Source organism: Gobio gobio, assembly GCF_949357685.1.
Source record: "Gobio gobio genome assembly, chromosome: 23".
NCBI classification, from domain to species: Eukaryota; Metazoa; Chordata; class Actinopteri; order Cypriniformes; family Gobionidae; genus Gobio; species Gobio gobio.
The window spans coordinates 24,040,819-24,051,117 of NC_137119.1; positions in this window are offsets into that span (position 1 = coordinate 24,040,819).

The window sequence follows — 10,299 nt, forward strand, 5'->3', positions numbered from 1 at the left end:
CTGAACTTATTCTATTTCAGCTTATTGCCAAAGCAACATTTCTCATTTCCATTTAGAAACTACTATACTTGAACTATAATTGAAATAAAAGTTATTAAAAACTATATAGTCATAACTATAAAACTAATAAAAATGACTAAAAACGAAATTGCTAAAACTTCAGCAAAAAAAAAAAAGTTAAATGTACAGTAAAAATGAATAACTTATTGAAAACATATAATAGGTGTCACAGGTATAACAGGAACGAGAAGAGTTGAGAATCTTATAGCAAACATTCTTTATTCAAATACAACACAAATACAAAGATAATCCAAACAAGAAGCCGATGGCAATAGCCTAATCCAAGCATGAAGACATGAGACGCTGCAGCTTTACATTCAAGTGTGGAACCTACACACACACCTGTAATCTTTTAGCCCTGATGAAGGCCTGTGCACCGAAACAAAATAAAATGTTATTTTTCCAACTCCATCTTTTGTTTATTCTGACCCCTTGCCACAAGTTTTGCTAGTATTGTCCAAAAATAGCATTGTTTTTATTCCATGCACCTTGCTCATTGTGTGAAGTTGCACCAGAATAACTGTACAATACATTCAAGTGTAAAGACAACAACCAACAAACAAGGACCGAAACACAGGGGTATAAATACACAAGGGGTGTGTATACACAAAAACTTTTATGCGTTTTGGCCATTCGTTTACATGACAACAGCGTTTTGGGTGCCTGAAAATGCAAGCTTTAAAAATAAATCTGGTTCAAAGTGCAAGGTTTTGAAAATGATGTCTTTACAGTCTGCATGTAAAGAACAAAAATGCAAATTTGTGAAAACGGTGACGTCATGCACATTACATTTTCATGCATGCATCTTACGTATTCACTGGGTATTTCTTGACAAAGTGATAATAAAAAAGTGCATAATACAGCTGTAGTAAAGTTAGTTTGTGTGGGAAGAAGGAGGCGGGAACCGGCGAACGTTCAACATACTTAAATCAAATAATACAAACAAAATGAAAGTAAAACTGGCAGCCCCTCACGGACGACTGCCGCGCACACACATAACGAAAGGTAAACAAAACACAACTTAAAATCCAGGCCTGGGGCCCGTTTCAGAGGTTAAGTGAAAACTCTGAGTATGTTAACCCTGAAATAAGGGAAACTCCGGGTTTTCTGTTTCAGAATGGGAGGTATGTCAAACCCGAGAAAGCAGGGTAAGTCAAGCCCGTTTCTGAAAGAGAGGTAATTTATACTCAGAGTCAGTTACCAGGGTAACTTACTCTGTGAACCTAACCTGGTCAGGAGCATGTTTTCTTTGGTAAACCCAGAGTTTCTTTCGGTCTCCTCCCCCTTTTTAAAGCGCCAGCAGTGTTTAAATACTTAATTCATTCATTCAGACGCCACAAATGCTTTTCTTACTTAGTATTTTGGTCATATTTCAAGTACAAATATAAAAAAATTTATACATTTAATCTAAATCTAAAGTAAGCAAAGTGTACTTAAAACAAACTAAATTATCTGCCACTTGACAAAAATACATAGTAAGAAAAGCATTTTTTGCAGTGCAGGAACATTCATTCATTGCTCATATTTTCATCATGAGGACACTGTCAAAGTGACAAAAATGGCATGTCATTTTAAACAGGATCCTGACATCCACTTGATAAACCTCTAGAAGTAACCTAATAATTCGAATTTCCTTTAGGATTTCCAGTGGTTGGACGCATTGATGACACTCATATTCCCATCATCACACTTTCTGAAAATGGATTAGTGTATGGAATTTAATTTTACGTATTCTATGCCCCATAGACTAGCGTTATAAGCTATAACGCATCCCAGAGAACGATCTACTCTGCAACCATGTGTTAATTACCCCTAGGTTCATTTTTTCACCGGAGTTGTCCTTTAACTCAGAGTCAGTCTACTCAGAGTTGATTGAACTACCTCAATTAAGCTGTTCTGAAACCCAAAACTCAGAGTTCACTATCTCAGAGTAAGTCAACTCAGATTTCAGGTTTAAACTCAGAGTTGGTTGAACCTCCTTATTGAAACGGACCCCTGGTTCTCTCTCGTCCTTCACTGTCGTCGCTCCTCCTTTATACTCCCGTCACTCCTCCGTGAGACACAAGGCCGAAGCGGCACGCAGCTGGCGGTCATCATCACTAATGACCGCGGCCTCGTCCCGCTCTCACGGTCCCTCAGCCTCTCAACCCGCCACAACAGCCTTTTTAGTCATTTCCGCAGATCCGTGTGAACGGGAATCTGGAATAATCCAGATTCCTCTATATTCATCAAGAGTAAGAATAAATATAAGTGCAGTGTTTAGCTTCATACCGTATATCTGTTGTGAATCGAGCAGAAAGTTTGTGTGAGAACGTTTTCTGCGTATATACGCAAATCATGCTCATTGATTAGTGAATGAGGCACGTTGTTGCCACTTAAAGCATAAGAAAAGGAGCAATGCATTTGTCCCTTCACTGGAGAGACTTCTTTGTTATTCCACTGAAGATGCCCTGTGTCCATTTGTAAGTAAAGAAAGCTTCATAATGAGATTTTTTTTCGAGCTTCGGGCCATGAGCTATTGGCTGAACAGTGGCAATCAGCAAAAGCTGATGCATTACTGTAATTTCCTTTGATTTGCAGCGAATTTGATCATACAAGCACTATAAATCTCTGAAAGAAGCAGAGGAGCAGCCTGGGTTGTAATCATGCCTTTTTGATGACCTTCTATTGTATAAGAAGTATAGGAAGAGAAATGGAGATGAATGGCCACAGTATGGTATTTATATATGACTGTGTTATTTACAGAGCTCTGGTGGAGAAGGTATCCAATAATGCAAGGAAAGTTTAACTTAATGTATTCCAGATGAAATCACGCTCTGGCATCATAGAAAAATTTCCTTTGGGAACAGAATTGATTGTGGATATCACACCAGGAAAACCTAACAATGTACATCTGACAGCTTTAAAGGGAACGTTTACACAAAAATTAGGCTACCCAAAACTTGTATTTCTTCTGTGTAACACAAGAGATTAGGTGTAGAGGACTGCAGTGTTTTGGGGCCCTTGAGATGTTTTGACATGGCCTGACATTTGTGCTTATTTCAGCTACTTATAACATACTATTGACCAACATAATTAACATAATCAACGTAATGTAGCTGTATTCAGCACAAATCTGCTACAATAATATTTGAGCAAAATGGATGTACATGCATTTATGCATTTGGCAGACGCTTTTATCCATGCTTGCATGCTTGCATCTTTTAGAAAATAATGAATATGCGTGGTTTCTACCTTTTTTGGGGGGGAAGGGGGGGGGGGGGGGGGTTCTAATGCTATTTCATAGCCTGGGAAAACCCAGACAACTTCCGGCAAATTTAGATTTGCTCTGCAAGTAGTCTGGCAAAGAGCCCATTCAAGCCCATTTCTAAACCCTAGAAATCGCGGCACCAATTAGAAACGTTGGGGCAGGCTTTACACGATGACGACAGCGCAGCGACATTGAAGAACATTTGTACGTGGAGCATCACTCGTTCGAATCAGCTATCGCGTCTATTTTAAGCCATTTAAACTTTTCCTTTTCGTTAAAACCCGAGCAAAGAACAACACTCGAATCCTTCATATCTAAAAAAGATGTTATCGTTGTCTTACCGTCTGGTTTCGGCAAAAGTCTGATACCAGCTTGGCCCTTTGGTGGATAAACGAATGGGTCTTAGCGAGAGCCCTCTGGTAGTGTTAATGTTTTACAAAATATAGTTTTAAGTCCTTTTCAGGCGTGAATGTAGTTGTTTAGTTGTTTATTTATAAAGAGAGCGCCTTTTTTAAATTTGATCTGCCGTCTTCGGAGTTGTGAGCTCCAGTGGTTCAGCGGCGCTCAATCGATCATTAACCCCACGAGAGGCGCCTTTCCTCGGCCAGTCCTTCTGCCGTCTGCCGCTGGCTCTGATGTCTCTGTAGTGGTTAAACCGTCTCGTCTTGTGTAGATCTAACGGCTGATCTTTGCTCTCATTAATCTATAATTTGTTCCTAGACAGATCGTTTTGTCTGAGGGCAAAGTGAAGTTTCATTACTTTATATTTTTAAGATATTAAACTTTACCGTTGTAGTCTCCTAGCGCTGACTTTGACTGAATTGCTTTATTTATTGTATATCTTCTTATACCTTTTACTTATACTTTTATAATTGCAATTGATGGTCACACATAAACTGACATTTAACAAAAAGAGATTGGGTTGTGTTTTGTGTCATATTTAATTTATTACAGTGATAATCATAGCCTATATTATGCCTATATTTTGTGTGTGTGTTTTTTTAAATGTAAACGAAAAGAGGCTGGGTTTTTTATATTTCGTTTTGTTATAAACATGCATTAAAGATAATATGCATTGCCTGCACTACATATATACTGAGTGATACTGTCAAGAACGCTGCTTGTCCATTAGCAGAGTAGGCGGACTAGTGTCCTCCCGTCCTCGGGAGTTCATTCTCCGGAGTCAAACTTGGTAAGTCACGGACGCAAGTCAGAAGTTCGCGTACGAAATATGTCATAAAACACCACTGCCTCATTTCATAAAAAAATTAAATAAAAATTAAACATAATAATAGCCACACGAATGTGGTTCAGGCAACGCGTAGCTAGGCCTACATTGATTATCTTATATATTTATAATAAAACGAAGTATAAAACACCCTGCCTCTTTTCGTTTACATTTTAAAAATAATATATTAAACATTAATATGTGGTTTAGGTAAGGTGACCAGATTTCTGAAATGGAAACCGGGGACATTTCCTATTTGAGAACACAAGTACAGACAAGAACGCATATTGAGAAACGGCCAGCTGATAGTCTCAGCTGTTTCTCCGTCGCTCTGCATACGTCATCTCCCTCATCGCTCTGATTGGTTTTAGGTCTATCCAATTGCTCCGAGAGGCATTTGAGCGACGCCCGTTGGTGACGCCCCTTTGGAAATGATTTGTCTATGAAGCTTTGCCAGACCATAACTCAGTTACTACTGAGAATGGTCTGGTTTTAACCAGGCTAGCTATTTCATGCATTCTGACTTATTTACACTGTTAAAGAGTTGGATTCTCATGCTGGATTGGATGAAAAACCCCTGTTGGATTCTCATCATAAAAGACGTCATACGAGTAAGAAGGAAAGCGAGAACAAGAGCGCGGCCATCAATGAGCTTCGTTCGGGTTATGGAAGCTGACGGCAGTGCTGTCATTTAGACCACGAAATCAACAATGTCACTAAAGAAGTGTGTTTTTGTTTGTGAGGGAAATATAACCTTGTTCAGCTTCCCAAAGAACCCAGCATTAAGGAGACAGTGGATGCAGTTTTTTTCCCTTTTTTTTTTTTTTTTTTCCGGAGCAGCAACAGAGTTCTGCAGGTGTGTTTGTTTGTTCCCAGTCATGAGTCAAAACCACAGGCGGTGAGTGAAACTGCATCAAATGTCTGTGTTTTGTTGGCAATTGGCACGTAAGTGCATATAATGTAAACAACACAAACATATAGTGAATCAGAAGGGATATTATCCAATAATGCCATGATGTATTGATGTGTGTGTGTGTGTGTGTGTGTGTGCGTGCGTGCGTGCGTGCGTGCGTGCGTGTGCGCGCGCGTGTGTGTGTGTGCTCGTGACTCTTTTGCTCCACCCACTGCACGCCTCCACGAGTTCGGCTGTTTCGGAAAGAATCCGTACAGTGTATCTGACTTTTATAAATATGATAACTCTAAAGACTCTTCAGAGATATGAAGGATGCAATACTACTCTATAGGTAAGACATGAGATTTTCATAAAAAAAAAAAAAAAAACACATCTGAGGATATTCTTCAAAAGTACTTTTTGTGTCGCATCAGCGGTTCCTGATGTGTACCAATCCAGTCTCGACACTTATCACCGCGGCCATTTAAATTCCCATTTCTCAGCAATTCTTATATCGCATCACTGCTCGCAACAAAACTCCCTCCTCCAACCCCAACTCCACCTTTACCTGTGTTTAATTTGCTTTGTTTCTTTCCGCAAGTCTCTACATGGCAAGCTTTTCTCTCATGTATTGTCTACTGGGGGGGGGCTTGACTTGCTGCTCTCGCCGCTCTGTCCAGGCGGGTGCATGGACAGGCGTGGGGAGTTCTTGCCCAGAACAGAACCATACCACCAACACTAACTGTATGCTTTTATTGTCAACAACGATAATAAGCAATATACTTGACGAAGTGGTCCTGACTGAACATAAAAAATCAAATGGGTTTGGAACAACATGGGTGAGTGTGAGTAAATTTCTAATTTTCATTTTAAGATGATTATCCTTTAATGGGAAATACTGAAATTTAATAAAGTCTAATGTGGTGATTCACACAAATGAATCCCAAAAATGTGAGACAGTCATTAATAGAAGAGCTAATAAAGACTGATTTTGAAATATCCATCTTAAGTAGCAATTTTAAATTTAAGATGAGAAGTTAACTTCAGAACACCTTAAAACCTAATTTAATACCTCTAGTCTAGTATAACTCAAGGTGACAGTCTTTCCAATAAGGGTAAATCTTATGACTGTTCCCCAGTGTTACTGCAGTTTAATCAAATGTTGCCGTTCTCAATAATACACTGTGTACCATCCATTTCTGATGAGCTTTCAAAGAGTTTCGACAGACTGTGGAGCTCACAGTTCTTAAGCCAAATGTCATTTCACTGTGAAACGGTTTGCTAAGAGGCCTACTTATTAATTCAAAAGAGAAAGTCATTTCATTTCTATGGTGCTGTACTCCGGGTTCTTACAGCATCCAAAGTTTATTGCTCATCAATAGATCTCGAGCAAATGTAACTGCCTAATTCTAATAATGAACCAAAACTTACTCATGAATGAGAGAAAGTTAAACATTAAGAGCAATTTAAACGCAAGTTAAACACAAAACACATTTCCTTTACGTCGGCAGCTCGCTGTGGGAACACACGGGCAGCCCAGCGTTATACGCCTCTGTCGAAATGTTTAGGTAATTATAGCTCAGTCTGCGTTGTGACAGACCCATAATAATTGAGTCAGACAACTCTTAGAGGAACTGCAGGCAGACTGATTGCCTGTCCCTTCTCCATCAGAGACCAGTTAGGAAAAGACCTGCTAAATAGCCAATCACAGTTGTCTCGGAATGAACTCAGAGCTGGTATGTTATCTTTATCTAAGATCGAACACATACAGTGAGGCTAAAGTCTGAAATCACAAGTGAAAATGCTGCTTTTTTTTTGCATTGCATTAAAAAATCCATTTATCAGCATTACAATTTGCAAAGTTGAATTGCTCAAAATTCAAACAAAACACTGCACTTATCTAGTGGAGGGGGTCATGAAATAAAGGACATTTTTTGCCTTAGAGGACGGCAAAGACACCCAATGTAAGATATTTTGAGCTGAATGAATAGGGTTATGCATGAAATATTGAGTAAGAATGTGAAGAATGTGCTTAAATTAATATGTATTTATTATTTATTGATAAAATATAGTAATCTAAAGGTAAATAAAAATAAATATAATAATAAAAAATGGAGAAGGAAGAGATTTGGATATTTCACATTCAACAGTGCATAACATAATTAAAAGATTCAAGGTATCTGGAGGAATTTCAGTGCATAAAGGACAAGGGCGCAAGCCTAAGCTGAACAACCGTGATCTCCGATCCCTCAGGCGGCACTGCATCAAGAATCGTCATTCATCTATAAGCGATATCACCACATGGGCTCAGGACTACTTTGGCAAACCTTTGTCAAGTACCACAATACGTAGTTACATCCACAAATGCCAGTTAAAACTGTACTGTGCCAAAAGGAAGCCCTATGTTAACAGTGTCTAGAAGCGCCATCGACTTCTCTGGGCTCGGAGGCATCTGGGATGGACCATCACACAGTGGAAACGTGTACTGTGGTCAGATGAATCAGTATTTGAGGTATTTTTTGGGAGGAATGGACGCCATGTGCTCCGGACCAAAGAAGAAAAGGATAATCCAGACTGTTACCAGCAACAAGTCCAAAAGCCAGGGTCTGTCATGGTATGGGGTTGTGTCAGTGCCTTTGGCAACGGTAACTTGCACTTCTGTGAAGGCACCATTAATGCTGAAAAGTACATAGAGATTTTGGAGCATAATATGCTGCCTTCAAGAAGACATCTTTTCCAGGGACGTCGATGCATATTTCAACAAGACAATGCAAAACCACATTCTGCACACATTACAAAGTCCTGGCTGCGGAGGAAGAGGGTACGGGTACTTGACTGGCCTGTCTGCAGTACTTTAAAAATGTAATATTGGATTATGTTACTAAGTACAATTTTTGTCATGTAATTTGGAATCAGTAACCGATTACAATTTGTAAGTGATCTACCCAGCTCTGCAGGTCAGCCAAGGGTTAATGAAACAGTGTGAAAGTGTAAAAATCTGCAGTTGATGAGGAATGTACTGTATTGCTTTTGTTAAGTGTAAGCTAAACATTCAGTTGTATTCATATTTATTCATGACTCGAAATGAGAAAAACATTCTATTGGGCTATTGAAGAAGTTTTATGTAGTAATTCATCATGTTGTGCAAAATACAGTATGAAAAATGCAATGTGCTCCATTTCGTGAGCCACTGTGGTTCTGAAGATGAGAAAGTCATTTCGGTTTACATATTCCCTGTGTGTTGGATACAGCCAAATATTAAACATGCTCAAAAAATAGTGGTTTATGAAACAATCTGTTTACAACTGCATAAGGATTTCTTTTTCCGTACAAAAATATTCTTTCATATTAATCTGAATTATCCATGAGCATCGACTTGTGATGTTGTTTACTTTGCAATGAGATTCCTTAAATTTTGCAGTGCTAGAACTTCAGTGTTTAGAACATTTTACAAGAAAGAAAAAGATTCATAGAAACAAAGTGTCAGAAAGCTTCAGTTGCTTAATAAATATATATATAAAATATCATAGTGGCACAATGACGAGAGAATTTTACTGTTGTTTGTTCCAGTATGCTCTGACAACACATCCAGCCATCTCTGCTCTTTTAAAACGATTTCGGCATATTGAACTCAGCCAGTCGTCCTGTTTAGTATTCTGTTCTCAAACTGAGCCGAGCATATGTAGCTTAACTTGACCTGCCAACACAGATTCTATGGTTGAGAGAGCACAGGACTCGCTACTAGTCAAATTTATTTTTAGGCTCTTCTCAGCATTCTGATATAGAAGGTGTAGACAAGCCGTAGATGTTTTAAATATAAAACGTATTATGACTGAAATAGGTGACTCATCATAATACTCATCTCCGAGAAAGAATGCAGAGGAAATTAAATGCGAAGTGTAGTCCCTCATATTTCAATATATTTAAATGCATGTCTTTGATAATTCTATCAGTTGTATTACCCTAATGAATGCTGCATAAGCTGAGCCTTATTTGACAGCAAGCTGAATGGCCTTCATTTCATCTGAGTTAACATTGTTCTGTGACCCTTCATTGCCCTTCGTCAAAATGAAAATATTTTCCTAGAAATAATGGAGGTTCATGTATTATTAACCACCCTTTACCTTTCAATACCTTAACCACCGTTCCATTTCTCTTCTTCTATATGTACATATTTTGCCTTTCAAGTGGAAAATCTCATGAATGGACTCAAGCCATGCAGTATGACTCTTCAGGTAATTGTTCAACACCCAAAAGTTAATTTCATGTTTTTAATGGAGTCAGAAATTTGATCAAATAGTTATCATTTATCACATGCCTGCTTTCTTAACACGTGCCCTTGGTCTGTGTCTGATTTGTCTTTGCATATTATTCTTAGGAAATAAAGAGTTTTCATAATCATCAAAATATAATAACTTTCTCTGCCACTTCAACAACTTCTGATGTGACCAAATCCATGTGGGCAGGGAAAGATAAACCAATTATATCACAAAATTGAACCGAAGTTGCTCACAAACAATCAATCGCATCCTATCATTTATAATCAAGCACCACCGATCAGGCATAACATTATGACCAGGTGAAGTGAATAACACTGATTATCTCTTCATCATGGCACCTGTTAGTGGGTGGGATATATTAGGCAGCAAGTGAACATTTTGTCCTCAAAGTTGATGTGCTAGAAGCAGGAAAAATGGCCAAGCGTAAGAATTTGAGCGAGTTTGACAAGGGCCAAATTGTGATGGCTAGACGACTGGGTCAGAGCATCTCCAAAACTGCAGCTCTTGTGGGGGTCAGTATCTATCAAAAATGGTCCAAGGACGGAACCGTGCGGTGAACCGGCGACAGGGTCATGGGTGGCCAAGGCTC